The sequence below is a fragment of the Octodon degus genome, unplaced genomic scaffold, assembly GCF_000260255.1.
Source record: "Octodon degus isolate 3935 unplaced genomic scaffold, OctDeg1.0 scaffold00164, whole genome shotgun sequence".
In the NCBI taxonomy this organism is placed as follows: Eukaryota; Metazoa; Chordata; class Mammalia; order Rodentia; family Octodontidae; genus Octodon; species Octodon degus.
Window position 1 is genome coordinate 313,589 of NW_004524740.1, and position 12,188 is coordinate 325,776.

Genomic DNA, 12,188 nt, shown 5'->3' on the forward strand with positions numbered 1-12,188 from the left:
AAGTGGATGCCACTTGAAGATATAGTCATAAGTGAAATAAACCAGACACACATGTGTAAATACTGTGTAGTTTCCCTGATAGAAGAACTCAAAAGAATAAACACAAATAGAAAGGTATAATACAATTAAAAGCAAAGCAAGAACTTGAGGACTAGACAATGAAAAGAGAGCAAGGAGAAGAGCTAGGAAACATGACAGAAGCAAGCCATACAGTTCTATGTACAAAATGGGCAAGGCAATGATCCAGAGAATCTTCAGAAGATTTTCAAATCTAGTAGTTAATTGGAAGGATTCTCACCCTGACTAACTATATATACTGACACCTGTGAACTAAGCAACTGCACTGAAGATGGCAATTTGTAATAGTAGGTTCATGTTTGGAGTGCCTGTCATTCTGGTCTTCTGAATACAGGCTGCTTGTCAAGACATGCCAGTTGCTGCCGTGCTGTCTCTTGGGTAGATGATTGTTTAAAAAGGAAGGGGGTGGAGAATGAAGGCAGGAGACAGGAAAAGGAGTGTTGTGGGACTGTCCTGCAACAATGTTCTATATGGTTAGATTTCTGGACTTATGTGTAAACATATATAATTCATTATTCCTATTTTTTAATAGTTTAATTTTTAAAATTTTTTCATCGTATTCTATAGGGACTTAAAGTTTAACATATCAACACGATGAAAAATACCTGTTCCTTTTCATAAAGTATTGATGTGTTGAACTTTAAGTCCCTAAAGTGATCGATGATGTAGAGTGTGCCTAAGGAGAGTCACATGGAGAGAAAACATTTTCTCAGGCTTTGACAGACAGCAAATTGTCCAAGCAATGACTGTGACTCATCCACATGGCTGATACTGATGAAGGATCTACAATCTGAGGTACAGGGTCTCAGGATAAATCCTGAGGGGATTTGACTGACCTTATCAGATCCAAAAGCTACAATTCTTGTTACATAGGTCTTGCTTTATTTTGGTCTCAACCATCCAGCAGAAAAGTATAAAAGCGAAGTACAAGAAATAAAGTCATGTTGTTATTTTGAACTGTAGGGGACTCAGGTCAACAACTTCTTACATTGCCAGTCAAGTGGAACACCCAATATTATTATGGACTACTGGACTACTTTGGAATATTTTGCTGAGTTCACACACCTATAACATTTAAATGATGGAACTAAACAAGAAAAGGGGATATAGATAAATGACCATTTTGTATCGGTGTATTCAAAATGGTTAGGATAGATATATAGCTGCATTCTCTTAATTCAAGAAATAGAGGGATTTGTTCTAATTGTGTTTGTAAATAGGATATCATGTCTGCATCTTGTACAACAAATAACCACTAGGATTGCTATTTGTTTCTCAATAAAATTATGGAAATAAAAAAAGAAAAATACCTGTTCCATATTATGCGTAAGAGGTTTAATATTCAGACAGATAGTGAGGTTAAGCTCAACAGCCTAGGTTATATGGTAATAACAATAAGTTTCTCTTCTGGAGGGTCAACAACCTAAGTTTGCAGACCAAAAATTAAAGAAAAAGGAGGTCCACAAGGAAAGCCGACATTTTGGCCCTAGCTTTCCATGATCAATTAAGACTAAGGACATATGAGAACCTGAACTGTTACATCATGTAACTCAGTTGTGTCCCAAATTTTCTGATCAAGGAGAAATGGAGCCACAGAGGAAAGTGATCAATGAAGTACAGTGTGCCTAAGGACAGTCACATGGAGAGAAAACATTCTCTCAGGCTTTCACAATGAGCAAACTGACCAAACAATTGCCATGACTCATCCACATGCCTGGCACGGACAAAGGATCTACAATCTGAGGTATAGGGTCTCAGGATAAATCCTGAGGGGATTTCACTGACCTTATCAGATCCAAAAGATACAATTCTTGTTACATAGGTCTTGCTTTATCTTGGTCTTAACCATCCAGCAGAAAAGTATAAAAACAAAGTACAAGAAATAAAGCCATGTTGTTATGTTGAGCTGTAGGGGACTCAGGTCAACAACTTCTGACATTGCCAGTCAAGGGGAAGACCCAATACTATTATGGACTACTGGAATATTTTGGAATATTTTGCTGAGTTCACACACCTATAATATTTAAATGATGGAACTAAACAAAAAAAAGGTATATAGAAGAATGACCATTTTGTATCTGTGTATTCAAAATGGTTAGGATAGATATATAGCTAAATTCTCTTAATTCAAGGAATACAGGGATTTGTTCTAATAGTGTTTGTAAATAGGATATCATGTCTGCATTTTGTACAACAAATAACCACTGGGAAGGCAGTGTGCAATGTGTTAATTATTGGAACTGTCCTACCAATTTGATTTGAAACTGTCTCATTGCTAATTATTTCTCAATAACATTATAGGAAAAATAAAGGAATTTGAGGGACCACAGGAGGATCCCAAGTTGAAGGCCAGCCTAGGAAACTTAGTGGGACCCTACCCAAAAATTAAAAGAATCAGGCACTGGAAATAAGAGTTCAATGGCATGGCACTTAGCATGCACAAAGCCCTGGGTTTCATCCATCACACTTCCCCTAAAACAAAACAAAACAACAAAAACAAAAACACCACACATGTTAAGCTAAAACAATGAAAGAGAGGAATAAGACATTAATTTGAGGAAAGAACCATGACATATGCCAAAACATGAGTAGTCCAACAAAAATTCCCTCAAACTGTGGGATCAAGATTTTTATCGAAGCACGGTGTTGCACACCCTAACCCCCGCATTCAGGAGGCTGAGGCAGGCAGATTGCAGTTAAGACCCGCTAAGGCCCTAGAATCAGGGGCAGATTTTTCCTCTCACTCATTTTCCCCGACACTTCAAAGCTGCTGTTAGACTCTCCCGTGGCTTCTTTATATTTTTTTTCCATTTTTGGTATCAGGAATTGAACTCAGAACCTCACACTTGCCAGGCAGGTGCTGTGCCACTGACCTATATCTCCGACATTTCAAAGCTGCTGTTAGACTCTCCCGTGGTTTCTTTATATTTTTTTTCCATTTTTGGTATCAGGAATTGAACTCAGAACCTCACACTTGCCAGGCAGGTGCTGTGCCACTGACCTATATCTCCGGCTCCTGCACTCATTTCTTGTACACAAAGACTGACAGAGTTCACTTTATTTGGGGTTAAAAACAGTCATCTGACATTATGACTAAGTAATAGAAACATATTTACATTATTAAAATAAGTATGCAAACAGATGTTTAGAGATGATATCCAGATATATATTGCCTGTGTTTAGGTATATAAACACATTGCAGGTAATCATTTTGTTACTACAGAGTGGCAAACTACGTGCTGAACTATTTGTAACTCTATAATCACTTGTGTTCTACTGCTCAAAGGACTCAAGGAAGCAATTCAGTAAAGTTGAGGGAAAAAAAGTTTGCACAAATTCATTCACCAATATTTTCACAAGTATTCGCTTTAATATTGGTAAAATAAATAACTACATGACGATTCAGTGTCGGGGCACACATTTGTAACCTCAGTATTGTGGGAGGCTGAGGCAGGAGGATTACAAGTTCAAGCCCAGCCTAGACAACTTGGCCAGAGTTAGCTGAGTCCTAAGTCAATCTCCAGTACTATGAGAAAAAAGTCTTTGACAGACATGCAAGAATAACCTCAAAAACCCAATTAGATAACAATTTCTCAATAAAGAAAGCATGATTCTCTTGAAAAGAAAACTGGTTGCATCATGAAAACCAGGAAATCCCCTTTTTCATGGACAGCAACCAACTAGGTGACTGATAAAAAGTCTTGGCAGGCCTCCCAGCCAAAGCTCTACCTCGTCCCCCACGCATCAGAAAACCTCCACAGCTCTCCGTGTGCCCTCAGCCAGCTGGCTTTCCTTGTACTTCATGCAACTAGAAAAAGTGTGACCTCATATGGCTGCCTTGGACTGTCTTGCCGAAGATGATATACTGGTCTCCAACCATACAGTTCATTTTTATCTGAGACCTCTGTGAGCTCTCTCTTTAAAGAAACAAACAGATATATGGAAAAACCCTTTAACACTGTCTTTAGTTTTCCAAGCTGCTCCATATTATAGGGCCTCCTCACTTGTTCGCATGCCCACATTTTACTTCCTCGTTCTTCATCCAGGCTGACGTCATGGACGCTATTTCCGTTTCTTCCTTTCATCCACAAGTTCTCCAAAATCACGGGACCTGTCCTGCCCTATCAGAAACCCTCAGCTCTGCTTCAGTTGTTCCTGCCCATCGGCGCAGATACAAAAAGAAAAACCCAGGCCACAAGAGGGCGCGCCTGGCCTGCTCGGTGGCTTGGAAGAGCCTGGCCACCAGTGTGAAATAAAGCTGCTGCTCACTGGCTCCAGAGGCTGGGTTCCTTTTGCTGTTCCTGCTTCCCACAGCAGTGCACGTGTGCACGTCGTGATGGTTCCATTCCCCGTGCAGAGCTGGTGGGTGTACATCACACACTGTAATGATTTCTTTCATACCTTTCCCTTCCACTTTCCCAGAGGTGGGCTCTTGGTGAGGCTGTCCTTTCTATTAAGTATGGGGTGGGTTTCTCCAGAAGTTCTCTACATTAGTTTTTCTTTTCTTTTCTTTTCTTTTCTTTTCATTTCTTTTCTTTTCTTTTCTTTCGTTTTTGGTACCAGGAACAGAACTCATGGCCTTGTGATCTGTACAGTACTTACCTTGGAAATGTAAAGATTTGACAGGGTGAGGGATTGAAAGGAGGACAAAGCTTCAGGAGCCCTAATCTATCCCAGAGTTTGCAGCTCCACGCGGGCAGAGGAACCGTCAGAGGGAAGAAGATTCCCCCAGAAAAGCAAGCCGGGAAAAAGGCTAAACCCCCGAATTCTCTGCAAAGGAACTAGAATCACGCAGCCTTTCCAAAATGTTGTTACTCTAAACAAAATGCTTCTGGCCAGAAAAAAAAAAAAAAAAAAGAAGCTGGTGAGATGGCTCAGTGGTCTAAAGCACCTACTTAGAACAAACTAAGCTAAGCAAAGCACAGGAACCACAGTTCAATCCCCCAGCACCACATGCCAGCCAGCCCTGCCCCCTGGTGGGCTGAGCTGGCCACACACACAAAATAAATGAATAAATAAATAATAAAAAAATAAAAAATATTTAAAAAAAATTCAAAACGCTGACATCTCAGCCTTGTTAAAAGGTTACCAATATGAATCCCACATGTGGTGAATCTCGCATGGTAGTGTACAAGGGGAGAAAGCCAGTGAGCTCTGCCTTTAGGCTACTGAAACTGTTTATCAGATTTTTCATTTTCTTTTTCCTTTTGGTACTGGGAATTGAACTCAGGATCTCACTCCTGTCAGGGAGCTGCTGTGCCACGGAGCTATATCCCTAGCTCAAAACTGTTTATCAGAAGAAGAAATGCTTTAAATACCCTAAATACCAATGCTACAAAAAATAAAAAAGCTGTTCACTTTAATACTTTAAACTTATTATCCTCTTGTTGCAGGCAGCTAAGTTAGATAAAATATTAGAACCAGTCACAGAGGACTAGGCCCTCAAAGGAACCAGTGCAGAAGAGGAGATACTTTGCAACTGTGGGAGAGGTACCGCCCCTGTGGGCCAGACCACAAGACAGAAAATTAAGCAAATGCAGCCACATACTTCCCTAATGATAAACATTGAGATTGGTATTCGAAATAGGTTTCTATTAGGGGCCGGGGAGATGGCTCAGTAGAATAAGCGCTTCCCTGGCAAGCGCAAGGGCCTGAGTTCAATCCCCAGTTCCGCAAAAATAGGAAGGAAGGAAGGAAGGAAGGAAGGAAGGAAGGAAGGAAGGAAGGAAGGAAGGAAGGAAGGAAATAGGTTTCTATCACCTTGAGAAAGCCACTAACTCAACCCCTACAGGCAAAGCCCTGTTGTGTGTGTGCGTGCCTGCTTGCTGTGTGACTGGCTTCCCCTATTTGACCCGGATTTAATCAGTTTTACCTGAGCAATAGTACTTGTAATTTTATTGCCTGACCATAATTTTGCTCAGCCTCATGCCCACTTTATGATTTTTCATGCTTCCCACCTTGGACCTCCCTCACAGAATGGATTTGCTCTATAAAAATCCCTAGAAAAAGCAGGTTCCTTGGCACCCCACTCGGGTCCCCTTCTGTCCCTCTCTCAGACAGAAGCTTTTGTTTCCTAGATAATTGTTTTGTGCTTTTAACCTCCCTTGTTCCTAAAATTCGTTCTTTGATTTTAGAGAACAAGAAGTCATAACAGATGTCTAACAGGTTAGGCCTTTCTTTCCTCTATACCACTCTGAGGAGTGGAATAAAGGGGAGGAAGAGAGAGTAGGAGGGAAGGTTTCATTTTACACAAGTCAGAGTTACCCAAGACATACTTTGGTCAGTAAGGAAAAGGCGGGAGGACTGGGGGGTGCACCAACGCAAGCATGAACTACTAGTGGGGAACAGAGAATTGAGCAGAGTGCTCATGACCCACCATCACCACCACTACCACTAATAAAGACTGAATCCAGGAAGTGGTGAGCTATATCCCCAGGGCTTTCTCCCCAATGTCCATCCCAGAGTCTAAGTTGTCCAGGTTAGCCTTGAACTTGTGATTCTCCTGTCTCAGACTCCTGAGTAGCTGGGACTACAGTTGTGCACTACCATGCCCAGCTTGCCTTGTTCAGTTTGTGGTTCAGTTCACTGGAAGTAAATGTATCTTTATAGATTGTGAGAATTATTATAGTATTGATTTAATTTACTTGATTTTAAACTATGAGGAAAATTGTTGTGCACCAGAGGAAATTGAATTAGAGATAGCGTGATAATCAGATTTTAAGATGATTATTAGATAATTAGATTAGCACAATTAGATCCTAATGTTTGCTGCTAGCCAGACTCTTTAGGTACTTCTATATGCAGATGGGCCAGGAATATAGCTCAGTAGCACAATACCTGACTGGCAAGTGCTAAGTCATGCATTCAATTCCTGGTTTAAAAAAAAAAAAAACTAAAAAATATCTAAATACAGACTCTAAGACTTCTCTTCATCATGCTGACCTGGACTAGCAAATGATGGAGAAATTTTATTCATAGGGAAAAGAAAATCATCTATACAATAGCACACCTTCACAGGCATAAACATACATACAGACATGCAGAAACAGAAACTGTACAGTTTTCCCTTCGAATTGTAGCCATAAATTAAGTATAAACACAGAAGCACAAAATTTTCTAATTTATGTAAAAGTTGATTCCATCTTTGCTTTATCAATATTTCCCTTTCAATTTCATCTTCTCTTTGGTAATATAGCATATCTGTCTAAGATGAGAGCTCTCTAAAAATCCTTCTTAGATATAAGACCAAATCTTCAAAGGTATCCCTGTCTTAATTGTGACTCTAAAGCAAATACATTTTTTGTGGCGTAGAAACAGTAAGCATTTCATGGTTTAATCGTGGATGCAAATTAGAAGTATCCCCCAAAGCACTCATTGTAGGTCACCAAATTTTCTGAAGTCTTAGGTATTAGAAATACCAAGCACATTCCAAAAGATTTCCCTAGGGTATCTGCTATCTAATTAGAAAAATATTTAAAGCGGATGGCCTAAAGAAAAAGCATCTTATCCTCCTTTATAATACGGGGTCCATCACTTATCAAAGTGGTTATGTTCCAGACACCACCACAGTGAGTGAAAATCAGTGAACTAGAAACCTTGTACTCATTTTAGTATTTACATACATGTTAAGGCTTTATAGACTCATATATTGACCATTGTGAATTATGCAGCAATAAACACAGGTATGCAGGTATCTCTATAGTATGCTGAGTTTAACTGCTGTGTGTATGAACCAAAAAGTGGTATAACCAAATCAAACAGTAACTCTACTTTTAGGGGTTTGTTTGTTTGTTTGTTTGTTTGTTTGTTTGAAACATCCATACTTCCCACTGCATTCCCATCAGCAGGGAAGGAGGATTTCTTCACACCCTACCCCTCCTGCACACTCCCATCAGCATTTATGGGTTTTGTTTTTTGTTTGTTTGGTTGGTTGGTTTGTATTGTTGATGATAGCCATTTTGACAGGGATAAGATGGAATCTCAATGCAGTTTTGATTTGTGTTTCTCTAATGGATGTTGAACATTTTCACTGTTTGGCTATGTGTACCTCTTCCTTTGAGAAGAGTCATTCAATTCATGTGCTCACTATCGACTGGGCCCTAGGATGGATGGATGGATTGATTGACTGATTTTGGGAAGGGTCTACAGAGTGTTCAGGGTCTCACTACTAGATTAGACTCATAGTGATCAACCTGTTTACAGCCTCCCAAGAGCTGCAATTACAGGCCTGCAGCACCACGCCTAGTCTTAATTGCCATCTCAGCGCGACCCTGGGGTGAGGCTGGCACAGCAGGCCTGAGGATCAAACCACGACAGCCCTTGTGCCTGCTTGCAGGCACTTTAATCTGTTGAGCAATTTGGCCGGCCACTCCTTGAATTTTTTGATGTCAAGTTTTTTGAGTTCTTTTAGATTCTAGATACTGATCTTCTGCTGCAAGGGTAGCTAGTAAAAATTTCTTCCCAGTCCATCCTATCTCTTCACTTTATCATTTCCCTTGCTGTGCAGAAACATTTTTATGATGTAGTCCCATTGTTGAATCACATTGTTATTTCTTATGCTACTGAAGTCCTATTCAGGAAGCCTTTACCTGTGCTTATGGCTTCACGTGTTTTTCCTATGACTTATTTTAGCAGTTTCAAAGTTTCAGGCCTTGCACCTACCTCCTTGCAGGGAGGTAGCTCAGTGATCTAAGTGCCTGGCTGGCAAGAGCAATGACCAGGGTTCAATCCCCAATACTTCATGCCATGCTAGACCCATGCTGAGCGAGCCACCAAAACTGGGAGTAGTGGCACATGCCTGTAATCCCAGCACTGGGGAGGCTGAAATGGGAGGATCACTATAAATCCAAACTGCGTAGTGAAGTCCTGTACCAAATACATAAATCAAAGTGTCAGGCTTTAGGCCTATGTTTCTGAAACATTTTGAGTTGGTCTTCATACAGGTTGAGAGATAGGAATCTAGTTTCACTCTTCTGCAAGTAGATACCAATTTTCCCCCCACACCATTTGTTAAACAGCTTGTCTCTTCTTGAATGTGTATTTTTTCCAGAATCAAATCATTGTAATGCTGCAGCAAAACAGAGTCCATGTAAGGAATGATGCCTGAGGAAGTCTGGAGACAGTGAAAGGCTTTATTTTGCAACCCAGTCCTAGCTATATCACTCCCAATAAAGAAAGCCAGGCACCCAGTGCTGTGGGCTAACACCTTCACAAGCTGCATGATCAGGAGTTACAAAGGCAGAGCAGCCTGGTTGTTCCTCAATAGTTAGCAGGGTGAGTTCATCAATTACATGGCTACATTAAAGATGTCACAATCAGGTCTCCACCTTGCTCAGTTATGCTCTCATGGACACAGGAGGCAAGAAAGCAATCGCAGAGCCAAGAAGCAGTTACAAAGTTAAGCAGTATTTAAAATGGATAGTGTTTTTAAACAGTTTTCCATTTCCTAGCAGTGTGGGTATGTTTCTGTGTCCTCTATTCTAATCCCCTCGTCTACAAGTCTGTTTGGGGGCTAGAACCATCCTGTTATTACTGTGGCTCTGTAGTCTAACTTGAGATAGGGTGCTGTGATGCCCCCAGCCTTGCTGATTTTGCTTAGGATTGCTTTGGTTATGCTGGGTCTTCTGTACTTCCAAATGAATGTGAGGATTTTTTTTCCTAGCTCTAGAAAGAATGTTATTAATATTTTGATGGGGAGTGCATTAAATCTGCAGATCTTTTTGGTCATGTGGCCATTTTGACAATATTAAGTCTGCCAATTTATGAGTGTGAAAGTTCTTTCTGTCTCCTGGTATCACCTTCAGTGTTCTTGCTGTGGAAGAATCAGGACTGGATGAGATAGAAGACACACAACACTAAAGCATTTGGAAGGCAACAGCTTTATTTATGCCGGTGGGCTGGGGGGAAGTTCGGGGTCCAAATCCCAGCCCTGGCTTAAAGTAAAACAGCAACTTCTATACTTTTTGTAAGTTGGAAGTACAAAGTCAATAATGGGTTATTCTATGATTGGTTACATACATAGGTTAGTCTACAACTGGCTATGTATATATATTTTCATATGCATTATCAGACAGAGGTGTCTGAGGTAGTGAGTCCTTAATTAGAGGGGGTCCTCTATCATGAGACAGGAAGATGGGGGTGGGGTTAGAGGCTGGACAAGTAGACAAGATTTAGTGTGACCCTGACAGGTCTAGTCAAGTCTCAGGTTGATAGTCCTTGAAACAGTGTCGAAAACCCAATCTGTGCAGGGCCTCTGTGCAGCAGGCCAGGTATACCTGAGACAATTATTTCTGAGTTGCAGCTTCATGGCTATGGTCAGCTGAGTGTGGCTGCCTAACTATGAAGCATGAAGAAATATTTTCATAGTTTATTCTCCACTATATTCTGAGATGTTCGTTGTATAGGGTGTTTTTAATGTATTTGGTACAGGGTCTACAGGATCTACAGGCTTTCACTATATAGATTGGACTCCTAATGATCCTCCTGTTTTCAGTCTCCCAAGTGCTAGGATTATAGGCATGCACCACCACCTTCAGTCCCCATTGTACAGGTCTTTCACCACCTTGGTTAATTGACCCCTGGGTACTTTATTTATTTTATTGGAAATTCTTGTGAATTTCAATATGCTGCCTGGGTTGTTTTTGTTTTTGTTTTTGTTTTTGTTTTTTTTAGACAGGGTCTCACTATGTAGTTCAGACTGGCTTTAAATTCACTATGCAGCTTCAACTCTCAGTGATCCTCCTGCTTCAGTCTCCTGAGTCCTGGGATTACAGGTATGTGTCACTGCACCCGGCCCAATATGTTCTTTTCTTTTTTTTTTTTTCCTTTAGAATTATTTTATTTTTTTAATTATTTATTTATTTTTATTTATTACATTTATTTATTGTGTGTGTGTGTGGCCAGCTCAGCCCACCAGGGGGCGGGGCTGGCTGGCATGTGGTGCTGGGGGATCGAACCGCGGTCCCTGTGCTTTGCCAAGCTTGTTTCAAGTAGGTGCTTTAGACCACTGAGCCATCTCTCCAGCCCTAGAATTATTTTATTAAATCATAAATGTACAACAGCTTCTTAACTCTACACAGGCACTTAAATTTTTTAAAGGAAAAACGTTATGTCTTATTACACCATGATCCTGGCTAATAGCTTTTCAAAACTTTGAGAAAAATCTTTAAAAAGGTTTCACATGTCACCTGAAACTTACAAATTTAACATTATCAAAGAAGGAATGCTTCTACACTCTTACAAAGACCACTAGACTAGAAAGAAACAACAATTAAAAAAGCTAAGAAACTGTCTCAAAGGCATTTTTACAATCCTTCCTCCACAGTAAGGTAATGTTATTAAATAATCCAATCCATTCACAAAATGGCCCTCTGCATCTGCTCTGGTGTCTTCTGCCATATCACTGCATATTTATGCATGACTGAGATAAGAGTTTCCTTAACATTGTTATTTCGATAACCTGAAGCTGTTCTGTTACCTTGGGCTCTCATCCTCTCCTATTTATATAGTGAAGCCCTTCGCAAATAGGAAGAAGCTCAGTATCGGCTCCTTCCACCATAACCCCCACTTCCTCCACTGCCTCCTGGACCATGATTTCCTCCACCATATGGTCCCCCCATGTTCCTGCTACGACCAAAGTTTCCACTTTTCATTGGACCATAGTTAGAAGGTTGCTGGTTATAATTTCCAAAATCATTATACTTTCCACTTCCATAATTTCCTCCTCCATAATTGTCATAACCACCTCCATATCCCCCACCCTGGTTTCCATATCCAGGTCCTCCACCACCATAACCTCCTCTTCCTCCTCCATAACCAGGGCTCCCTCCAAAATTGCCACCTCCAGGTCCTCCTCCATACCCATTATAGCCATCGCCAAATCCACGTCCACTTCCATATCCATCAGATCCTCCTCTAAAGTTACTTCCTGGTCCTGGTACAAAATTCCCACCACCACCACGTGAATCCCCAAAACCAAAGCTCCCTCCTCTTCCACTCCTTGAACTTTGGACTTCCTGCATTTCTTGTCTAGACAAGGCCTTTCTTACTTCTGCATTATGACCATTAATGGTGTGGTATTTTTGCAACACAATTTTATCCACAGGATCATG

The 12,188-nt window shown here is 40.7% G+C and overlaps 1 pseudogene; it reads right to left on the reverse strand.

The window, feature by feature from the left end:
- Nucleotides 1-11,604: 11,604 nt before the first annotated feature.
- The window catches only part of LOC101576835, a 1,241-nt pseudogene continuing 657 nt past the window's right edge, over nucleotides 11,605-12,188 (reverse strand).